Source organism: Chrysochloris asiatica, unplaced genomic scaffold (assembly GCF_000296735.1).
Source record: "Chrysochloris asiatica unplaced genomic scaffold, ChrAsi1.0 scaffold00031, whole genome shotgun sequence".
Taxonomy (NCBI): Eukaryota; Metazoa; Chordata; class Mammalia; order Afrosoricida; family Chrysochloridae; genus Chrysochloris; species Chrysochloris asiatica.
Genome location: NW_006408549.1, coordinates 24,680,719 through 24,691,085, shown reverse-complemented (window position 1 = coordinate 24,691,085; position 10,367 = coordinate 24,680,719).

Sequence of the window (10,367 nt, the reverse complement as noted above, 5' to 3'; positions counted from 1 at the left end):
ACAAATAAATAATATTCATGTAAGCAAAAAATTGAGAGAAAAAATTTCATTGACTCAAAATATCTACCACCAGTTGGTATGTACAAAACAAGGAAATATAGCATGTTGTTACTCTTGTTAAAGTGTTATCCACTCAATTCCAACTCATAGCAACCCTGTATAGGATTACTGAGGATTTGCTGGAAGGCATAAATTTCTAACCCTGTAATTAGCAGTCCAGTGCTTTTCCTACACTGCCCCACCAGAACTCCAATTCCATGTTGTTAGATTCCATCTATTCAGTTCCGGCTCATAGAGGTCCTATGCAGAACAGAGCAATAAAGTGCCATGTGTGCCATCCTCACAATTGTTGTTACACTTGTGTGTAACACTGCTGCTGTTACTGTGTTGATGCATCTCATCATATATTCCTCTTTTTCACTGACCCTCCACTTTACTGAGCATAATGGCCTTCTAAAGTGACTGGTCTCTCCTGATATGACGTTCGACATATGAGAGATGAAACCTTGCCATCCTGACTTCTAAGGAGCACTCTAGCTGTGCTTCTTTCAACTCTGTTTTCCTTTTCTTTTTTACTTATACAGCTTTATTTGTTAAATAATTTTCCAAACAATATTTTAAGAAATTAAATTATTCACACAAAGAAATATTGTGGAAGCATAACAAAATATCATTTATGAACTATGTAATTAAGAACAATTGTTCTGGCTTGGATCTCTTATTTTTTAAAGTTTTTACAATGAATGTGGAATACTTTCATTATATGGAAAAATCTCATAAAGTGGAGAAAGTTCCTAAAAAGCATTCTGTTGGGAGTAGAGTTTCATGGAGAAAACATCATAATATTTATTTAAACTTTTGGGAAACTTCTTTTTTTTATTTTTATTGCCTTCTTCTCTGCTCAAATTAATGTGTCTGCCCTCTAGTTAGTAATTTTCCTTCATTTCACCTCCCACCTTTGCTAACCATAAAAGCTTGTTTCTTTTATTGTAAAACCCTTTTCTTAAATTCTTATAATAGTGGTCTCACTGATATTTGTCTTTTTATGAGTGACATTTCATTCACCATAAGTTTGCAAACAAAGAGGAAGTATCAGCAGTTATAAAATATCACCTTAATGATAGAAATGCTGCTGAATCCCATGACAGCATTTTGCAAGACTAATGACTTCTTTATTGTAAATACCTTTAAAAAAAAAAAACAAAAAACAACATAGAGGGCTATTATACACATGGAAATCACCATATGGAATATACAGAAGTAAAACTGACTATATCAATGGGAAAAGACTGTAGAAAAACTCAAGATCATCAGTCAAAATATGGCCATGGGAAGACTGTGGAATACACCATCAATTGCTCGCAGGGAAGTTTAGACTGAACCTACAGAAAATTAAAACAAGCTCATGAGAGCAAAAATGTGATCTTGAACATATCAGGAACAGTTTAATGCATAGACACTAATGACTGAAGACCAGAAGAGTTGTGGATGACATCAAGACCGAAGAAAGCAAAAAGTCATTAAGAAGACAGAAAAGAAATAAAAGACCAAAATGGATGTCAGTAAAGATTGTGAAACTTGCTCTCCCATGTAGAGATGCAAAAATTATTGGAAGAAATGAGGAGGCAAAAAGCTGAACAGAAAAACTTTAAAAGGCAGCTCATGAAGACATGTTTTATAATTAAATGTGGAAAGACCTGGCGTTAGAAAACCAAAATGACAGAAAATGCTCAGCATTTCTTAAGCTGAAAGAACTGAAGAAAAAAGTCAATCCTACATTTGCAGCATTGAATAATGCTATGGGCTAAATGGAGTCCTGCTGTGGCACTATAGGATAAGCAAGCTCTGGTCTGCTAAACACAAGGTTGATTGTTCAAACCCACTGGCCACTATTTGCAAACCTTATACCAGGTCACTTTGGGTTGAAACTGACTCAATGACACATGACTACAATATGTTAAAATATTTAAAGATGCAGAAAGCATCAAAAGGAGATGGAAGGTAGAGACAAAGTCACTGCACCATAAAGAAATGGTTGATGTTCAAACATTTCAAGAAATAGCTTATAATCAAATGTCAATGTTACTGAAGGAAGAAGTCCAAGGTGCATTGAGGCATTGGCAAAAAACAAATTTCTAGGAAATAATGGATATTGTTCTGCTATCAAGTCAGTAACGACTCATAGTGACCCAATGCACAACATAATGAAACACTGCCCAGTCCTGCAACAACCTCACAATTGTTGCTACATTTGAGGACATGGCTGTGCCATTGTGCCAATCCATCTGGTTGGGGGTTGTTACTCTTTTTCTCTGACCTTCCATTTTTTCAAACATGATATTCTTCTCCATATGTCCAAAATATAAGGGATGAAGATTGGCATCCAGGCTCCCAGGAAGCATTCTTGTTGTGCTTCTTCCAACACAGATTGGTTTGTTCTTTTGGCAGTCCATGGTACTTTTAATAATCTCTTCCAAAACCATAGCTCACATGCAACAATTCTTCTGTCTTCCTTATCCACTGTTCAACTTTTGCATGGATATGAGGTTATTGAAAATATGGCTTGGGTCAGGTGTACCATAGTCCGCTTTGCTCTTTAACACTTTAAAGAGGTCTTATGCAGCAGATTTGCCTGATGCAATAAATCATTTTATTTTTTATCTGCTGCATCCATGAATGTTGATGGCTGATCCGAACAAAAATGAAGTCTGACAAACTTCAATTTTTTCTTCATTTTTTTGTGATGTTATTTATTGGTCCAGTGGTGAGGATTTTGGTTTTCTTTACATTGAGTTGCAACCCATAACAAACACTGTGGTATTTGATCTTCATCAGGATGTATTTTAAATCCTCTTCGCTTTCAGCAAGCAAGGTTGTATCACTTGCATATCGCAGGTTGTTAATGAGCCTTCCCCTCCAGTACTGATGCCATGTTTTTCTTCGTATGATCCAGCTTCTCGTATTTGCTCAGCATACAGATTGAACAAGTATGGTGAAAGGATACAAACCTGGTGCACACCTTTCCTAATTTAAAACAATTCCATGTTCCTTTGTTCTATTCGAACAACTTGCCTCTTGGTCTATGTACAGGTTCCTCATGAGCACAATTAAGTGTTCTGTAATACTCATTCTCTGCAACACAATCCATAGTTTGTCATGATCCACACAATTGAAAACCTTTGCATAGTCAATAAAGCATAGATAAATATCTTCCTGGTACTTTCTGCTTTTAGCCAAGGTCCATCTGACATCAGCAATGATAATCCCTCATTCCACGTCCTTTTCTGAATCTGGCTTGAACTTCTGGAAATTCTCTGTCAATGTATGGTTGCAGCCATTTAAAAATTATTTTAACAAAATTTTGCTTGCGTTGTATATACTAATGATTGTCTGATGATTTCCACATTCCACTGGGTCACCTCTTTTTGGAATGGGCATAAATATGGATCTCTTCCAGTCAGTTGGCTGGGTAGTGTTTTCCAAATTTCTTGGCATAGATGAGTGATAAGCCTCCAGTGCTTCATCAATTTGTTGAAAGATTTTAATTTGTACTTCATCAGTTCCCAGAGCCATGTTCTTTGCCAATGCCTTCAATACACCTTGGGTTTCTTCCTTCAGTATCATTGGCTCTTGTTTACATGCTACCCCTTGATGTGGTTGAACATCCACCATTTCGTTTTGATACAGGGATTCCTCCATCTTCTTTTGATGTTTTCTGCATCATTCAATATTTACCCATAGAATTCTTCAATATTTGAAGTTATTCTTGAAAATTTTCTTCAGTTTCCTCAACTTAAGGTATGCTGAGTATGCTCTTCCCTTTTGGTTTTCTAACTCCAGGTCTTTGCACATTCTGTTATAATATTTGACTTTGTCTCCTTGAGCTGACCTTGAAATTTTCTATTCAGCTCTTTTACCTCCTCATTTCTTCCATCTGCTTTAGCATCTCTGTTCTGGAGAGCAATTTTCAGAGTCTCTTCTGACATCCCTTTTTTTTCTTTCCTTCTTGTCTTCTTAATGACCTTTTGCTTTCTTCCTGTATGATGTTTTGATGTCATCCCACAACTCTTCTGGTCTTTAATTTCTAATATATCAAATCTTTTCTTCATATTATCTCTAAATTCAGGTGGAATATATTCAAAGTCATATTTTGGCCCTTATGGACTTGTTCTAATTTTATTCTGCTTTAGCCTGAACTTGCAGATGATCAATTGATGGTCTGTTTCAGTCTGCCCCTTACCTTGTTTTGGCTGATGATATGGAACTTTTCCACCATCTCTTCCCACAGATATGATCAATTTGATTTCTGTATATTCCATCTGGTGATAAATTTGAAAATTTTCATCAGTCTAATCAAGTGGATAAATTTGAAAAATTTCAATAGTCTAATCAACATGAGGCACTCACTCGTCTATGCCAAGAAATCTGGAAGACGGCCAACTGATTGGAAGAGATCCATATTTATTCACATTCCAAAGAGATATTACCCAAATAAATGAGGAAATCATAAAAAATATCATTTATATGACATTCAAGTAAAATTTTGCTGAAGATAATTCAAAAACAGCTTCAACAGTACATTAAGAGGGAACTGCCAAAAGTTCAAATCAGATTCAGATTAAAGCCCTGGAACAAGGGGTATCACTGCTGATGTCATATGGATCTTGGCTGAAAGTAGTGAATACCAGAAAGATGTTTGCCTATGCTTTTTTGACCTTGCAAATGCTATCAACTATGTAAATCATGACAGGCTATGGATACTATTGCAAAGAATGAGTATTCCAGAAAGTTTATTTGTGCTCAAGAGGAACCTGTACATAGACCAAGAGGCAGCTGCTCAAAAAAACTAAGGGGATACTGAATGGTTTAACATCAGGAACGGTGTGCATCAGGATTATATTTCTTCACCGTATTATTTACTCTGTATGCAAAACAAATAATTCAAGAAGCTGTTTTATTTGAAAAAGAACTTTGCATCAGGATTGAAGTAAGACTCATCAACAATCTGCGATATGCAGATGATACACCCTTGCTTTCTGAAAGTGAAGCGGACCTAGAATACTTACTGATGAAGGTCAAAGACTACAGCCTTTAGTTTGGATTGTACCTCAATGTAAAGAAAACAAAAATCTTCACAACTAGACAAATATATAACATCATGATAAATGGAGAAAAGATTGAAGTTGGCAAAGACTTAAATTTCTTAGATGCACTATAAACACTCATGGAAGCAACAATCAAGAAATCAACTGATGTATTGAATTATTCAAATATGCTGCACAAAACCTGTTTAAAGTGTTGAAGAGCAAAGATGTTACTTTGAGGACTACGTTGTGTGTGAACCAAGGCATTTTATTCTTAGTAATGTAATATGCATGTATCTGGTGTTAGAGGTTGGTTTGAACTACAAAGTCTGCAGTTCAAGCTCAGCAGTTGCTCCTTGGAAACCCTATACAGGGCACTATGAGTCAGAATTGACTCAATGGCTCTTAACAACAACAATATGATTGGTAAAGTTAGACAAGAAAAAGTAAAAGCATAGAAAAATTTATGCATTTGAGTTATAGTATTGGAGAAGAATATTAAAAATAGCATGGCCTACCAGAAGAACAAACAAATCTGTGTTTAAAGAAGTACAGCCAGTATGCTCCTTAGAAGTCAGGATGACAAGGCTTTATCTCTCATACTCCAGACATGTTATCAGGTGGGATCAATCACTGGAGAAGTTTATCATGTTTAGTAAATTGGAAGGTCATCATAAAAAAGGAATACCTCTACAAGATGGATTGGTACAGTAATACCAGCAATGGGCTCAAACAATGATTGTGAGGTTGGCTATTACTAGACAGTGTTTCATTCTGTTGTACATAGAGTTGCTATGAGTTGGAACCAACTTGATAACACCTAAGAAAAGCAGCAAAATTGGGTTGGAAAGTATTCTAAATAAGAGAGCTAGAAAGTCAGACACAATGGCTGGTGAAGAATGAAAAGTTCTTTAAAAGACTTTTAAAGAAGAAAGGGATGAATTACGCTAAAATTATGACAGTTAATTGTGAAGCATTAACTATATTTTTACCAATGTAAAAAACAAAATACCCATCAATTTAAGATATCTCACACTCTTAAACTATAAGAGATGGTGCATGGTTCATTGGAAGTTGAGAAAAGTAAAGTAGCTATTAGAAGAGAACATTTTCTTATAGTATTTCCTCATTGAGAATAATACTGTTTTGATTTTTCAAACCATACACAAAATGTTTTGAGGCAAACATATCTTGAACTTAAATATTGATTAATGAAAAGTAAATTCTAACACATTTCTGTTGTTTGTTGTTAGGTGCCTTCAAGTTGGGTCCAACTCATAGTAATCCATATGGGTACAGAAAGTCTCATTTTTCTACTATTGGGAAGCTGGTGGGTTTGAACTACCAACCTTGTGGTTAGCAGTAAAGTGCATATACTACAGCACCCCCAGCACCCAGTGCATTTCTAGAAAATATAATTATAATAAATTGTCTTTTTATGCTCCTGGAATAAGAGCACATAAATTCTCAGTAAAGTGATCAAAAGTCCATTTAAAATATCTGTTAAACTGATACATTTTTCCAAAACAAATTCTATTGTAAGCATGGATTCTTTGGGAGGCAATATACATGCAGTAATGATAGGCTTGAGAGAAAATATAACCTTCTACACAATCTAGAAGGTGAACAATATCAACTATGAAAGGAAAGAAGAAGAAAAAAAAAAAAGGTGAGAGATCATAAGGCAAATTAAAATCAGAGGAATCCTTTTAATGAAATATTTTAATGGTTAGATGACAATGAAAATTATGATTTCAGTATTGATTCTCTTCATGATTGCTTGTGTATTCTGTTAAGTCTGTCGCTACTGCATAAATTTCATTATTGATCTATACATCTATATTTGAACAGCTAAAAATCTAATAGCTTTGATAATTTCTTTATCCAATGCCAAACATTACTTTGCCAAATCAGAGTTTGTGCATTGAGTCATTGTTTAAAATTATTGTACTTGCTTTTTTGTTGCAACAATTTTAAAAAGTCACTGATGTCATACTATAATTCTATTACTTATAATATGGGATTAAGTGTATAAGAAATCTAATTTGGTGATAAATGAAAACTGTAGAAAATGAAGTACTTTAAAAAAGAAGACATTTTAAATTTTGAGATGACTCTGGATATCATAAGATTGAAATGGATGCTACATAATGTCTTGTTAAGTAAGTATCTAATGTAAGTTGTTGTTGTTAAGTTGTTAAGTTTCACCAAGTTGGTTCTGACTCTTACTGACCCTGTGTAGGGTTTCTGAGGAGCAGCTGGTGGGTTTGAAATGCTGACCTTGTGGTTTGCAGACCACTGCTGATCCTACAGCACCACACCAGGACTCCACACATAAAGTAGTGCCTTTAAAATATCTACTCATATAATGCTACGGAGGTAAGAATTGCTGCTTCCCAGTGTTCTCTGCTTTCCTGCTTCAAGACACACACAAGGTTGCACTTCTTTGCACCGTTTAAGTTAGTCATGGACAAGTGACTTTGGCCGCTGAAATGTAAAAAAAAAAATAGTAATATGGACATAAATGATGCTTTCTACTTCTGGACAAAAGCACAGAATAAGTACATAGTTCTTAATTTTGTTCTCTTACTAAAGAAATCCATACAGTCTGTATTGCAAATTATAAATTTGCAATATAGCAAAAGAGATAGTCTTTGTCAGCCAAGGTGTTAGATGGTAAAGATAAGTACAATCCTTTGCCAACCAGCATTGAAAATGTACTGATAAATTTGTTTTAAGATTTTGTGATTGTTGGTTATTTTAGTATTACATAATCTACCCTAGGTAGTACCTTCATTTGATGTATGTTTCTAGTTTCCACTTAGTGTTGTATTCTCCAAAACAGTTATAACACTACATTATCTGTGTCCTGAGCCACCCAATATGTAAGAGCAAACCTTCTATAAGCATTCCATAGGAATTTGTGTTGATACTAGGTTAACAGTTCAGAATACATCTATTTTTCCTGACGAGTTTCATTTTAGAGTCTTTGGTGTACTTTCCTTCTTGAACTTGATTAGAAACACTCTGATCTCTTCTGATTGATTTTCTTAACTTCAAATCTTAGACAGCAAAGATTATCTGATCAGGCCTTTGTCTCTCATAAGGCCAGTACTTTCTTTACTCAAATTGATCATTGTCTTTGCATTTCAAAAAGTCATTGGAAATAACAGCATTGATAAAACTACAAAAGACTTAGTTTCAGTCTTTTGGTAGTTTAATAGGACATTTTCTCATCTTACTTTTCCTAAATTAAGAGGAATTGTCTAATTATTCCCTTCTTCCCTCCATAGTAAAGAAAATATTCTCAAAGTATTTGTATCTGCATATATGCAGCGGCAATAAGAGTATTTTATTGTTGTTGTAAATTCCTCACCCAACTGCCTGGCTTTCCATTCATCTACCAAAAGATATTTTAATAATTCCCTTGACAACATCTGGAAAATAGTAAAATTTAGTTTAGTGAAAAGGTTAAGATTGTGGTCCTGTGTTGCTACTGCTATTAGGTGTCATTGAGTTAATTCTGCCTCATAGCAACCTATGTACAGTACAACAAAATACAGCCCAGTCCTGTGGCATTCTTTTAATCTTTCCTATATCTGAGCCCATTGTTGCAGCCACTGTGCCTATTCATTTTGTTGTGAATTTTTCACTTTTTTGCTGGTCCTCTACTTTACCAAGCATGATGATCTTCGCCAAGAACTGAACCATCCTGAAAACAGGTCCAATTGTGAGACAAAGTGCATGAAACAAATTCTCACCATTCTTGCTTCTAAGAGACATTCTAGCTATACTTCTTCCAAGACTGATTTACTCATTCTTCTGGCAGTCCTGTGATAGGAATCTCAATTTCACATAAGATTTCTTTTTATTTAAAATTTTATTTTTAGTCACTTTAAATTACTTACTAAAAATAAGATACTGAAATACAGTTAATTGCTTAATATGGCCCTTCTAGTTCTATTTCTCCATTTTATGATGTTATTCCTAGCTTCTATGCCTGTGGCTATGTCCCCATTTTGAAATGAACTACCTATTATTAATGAAGCATGATTTAGGATTAAAGTGGGATTAAGGATTAATTATGCCCCCACTTTACTAGAAGGTAAGTCTCAAAACACCACCCTTAGTTTCCTTGAGGGTGTGATCTCGATGTACACAGAAATGCTTTGACACGTTTTGTTCTCTTGCTCTGGATCCTGCATTTGGCTCATATCTGTCTAACTTCTACTTCTTGGAATTTGCAACTTTTTGGCTGACCTGTCTCTCTAGCTTCCAAAGCCTAGTCAATCATCAGCCTATAGTCTGACCTATCAATTTGGGTAATTGCCCCTGTAACCAGGTGGGTGAGGAGAATTCTCCAGACTAATATCTGAAATACAGATTTGGAACTTGCCAGCCTCCACAGCTGTATGAAACATTTCCTTGACAGTGGTGAATTCTGTGAGATGTTGTAGTGAACTACAGAATCCTGCTCTGCAGGGTAGGTGCGCTCCCCCCCAAAAAATTCCAGCACTGACTCCACAGTTTTCTCACGGCACAGAGAGAAAGAGCTTGGCAGCTGTTTATGATGTCAGCCTGTGGATCCAAGCCCTCAAGTTAACTTGTGCAGGACCCTTTACTCCAGCCTATCCAGCAAGAAAAAACCTGGTCTGGCCTGACAGACAAACCATATGAACAATCTATAAATCCCCAACATAAAAGGATGCAATTATCTTGAGAATTATCCTGTGCACATGCAGATACCTAACTGACCTTCAGAGACAAAAACAGTAGACAATCTTTCTCCCATTAATTTCTAAGTATCTATCTGCACACCTGAATGGTGGTGACTAGTGGCGGGACCTAGACGAGCAGATACCCCCACCCACTGCTTGAGGCTCCTACAGTGCACACACATTGCCTGTGGAGCAAGGCGTCTGACCAGTCGGCCACAGTTTTATTTTTGTTTCGAAGTGGTAGTTTTTATCTCTGCTTTTATATTTTCTCCTGCTTTTGGTCCTTTTGATCACACATTTTTCCTGGCGGTGGGAGCTTTTTCTCCCTACGTTACCCAAGAAGAGACAGCAATCATGGCCATATAGGCAAGATGCAAGCATACCCCATAATATTCCACCATTGAGACAAAAGCCAATTACAGCTGCTAAGCATTACACACAAAAAAGGGAAGTGTATCTCCTGATCATATCCATCAGAAGACATACAGTAAGCTTAATAACTCAACAAACATCCATTTAAGCATTAAAAAACCCACAAAACTACTGGAATTGAAAAAAAAAAAAA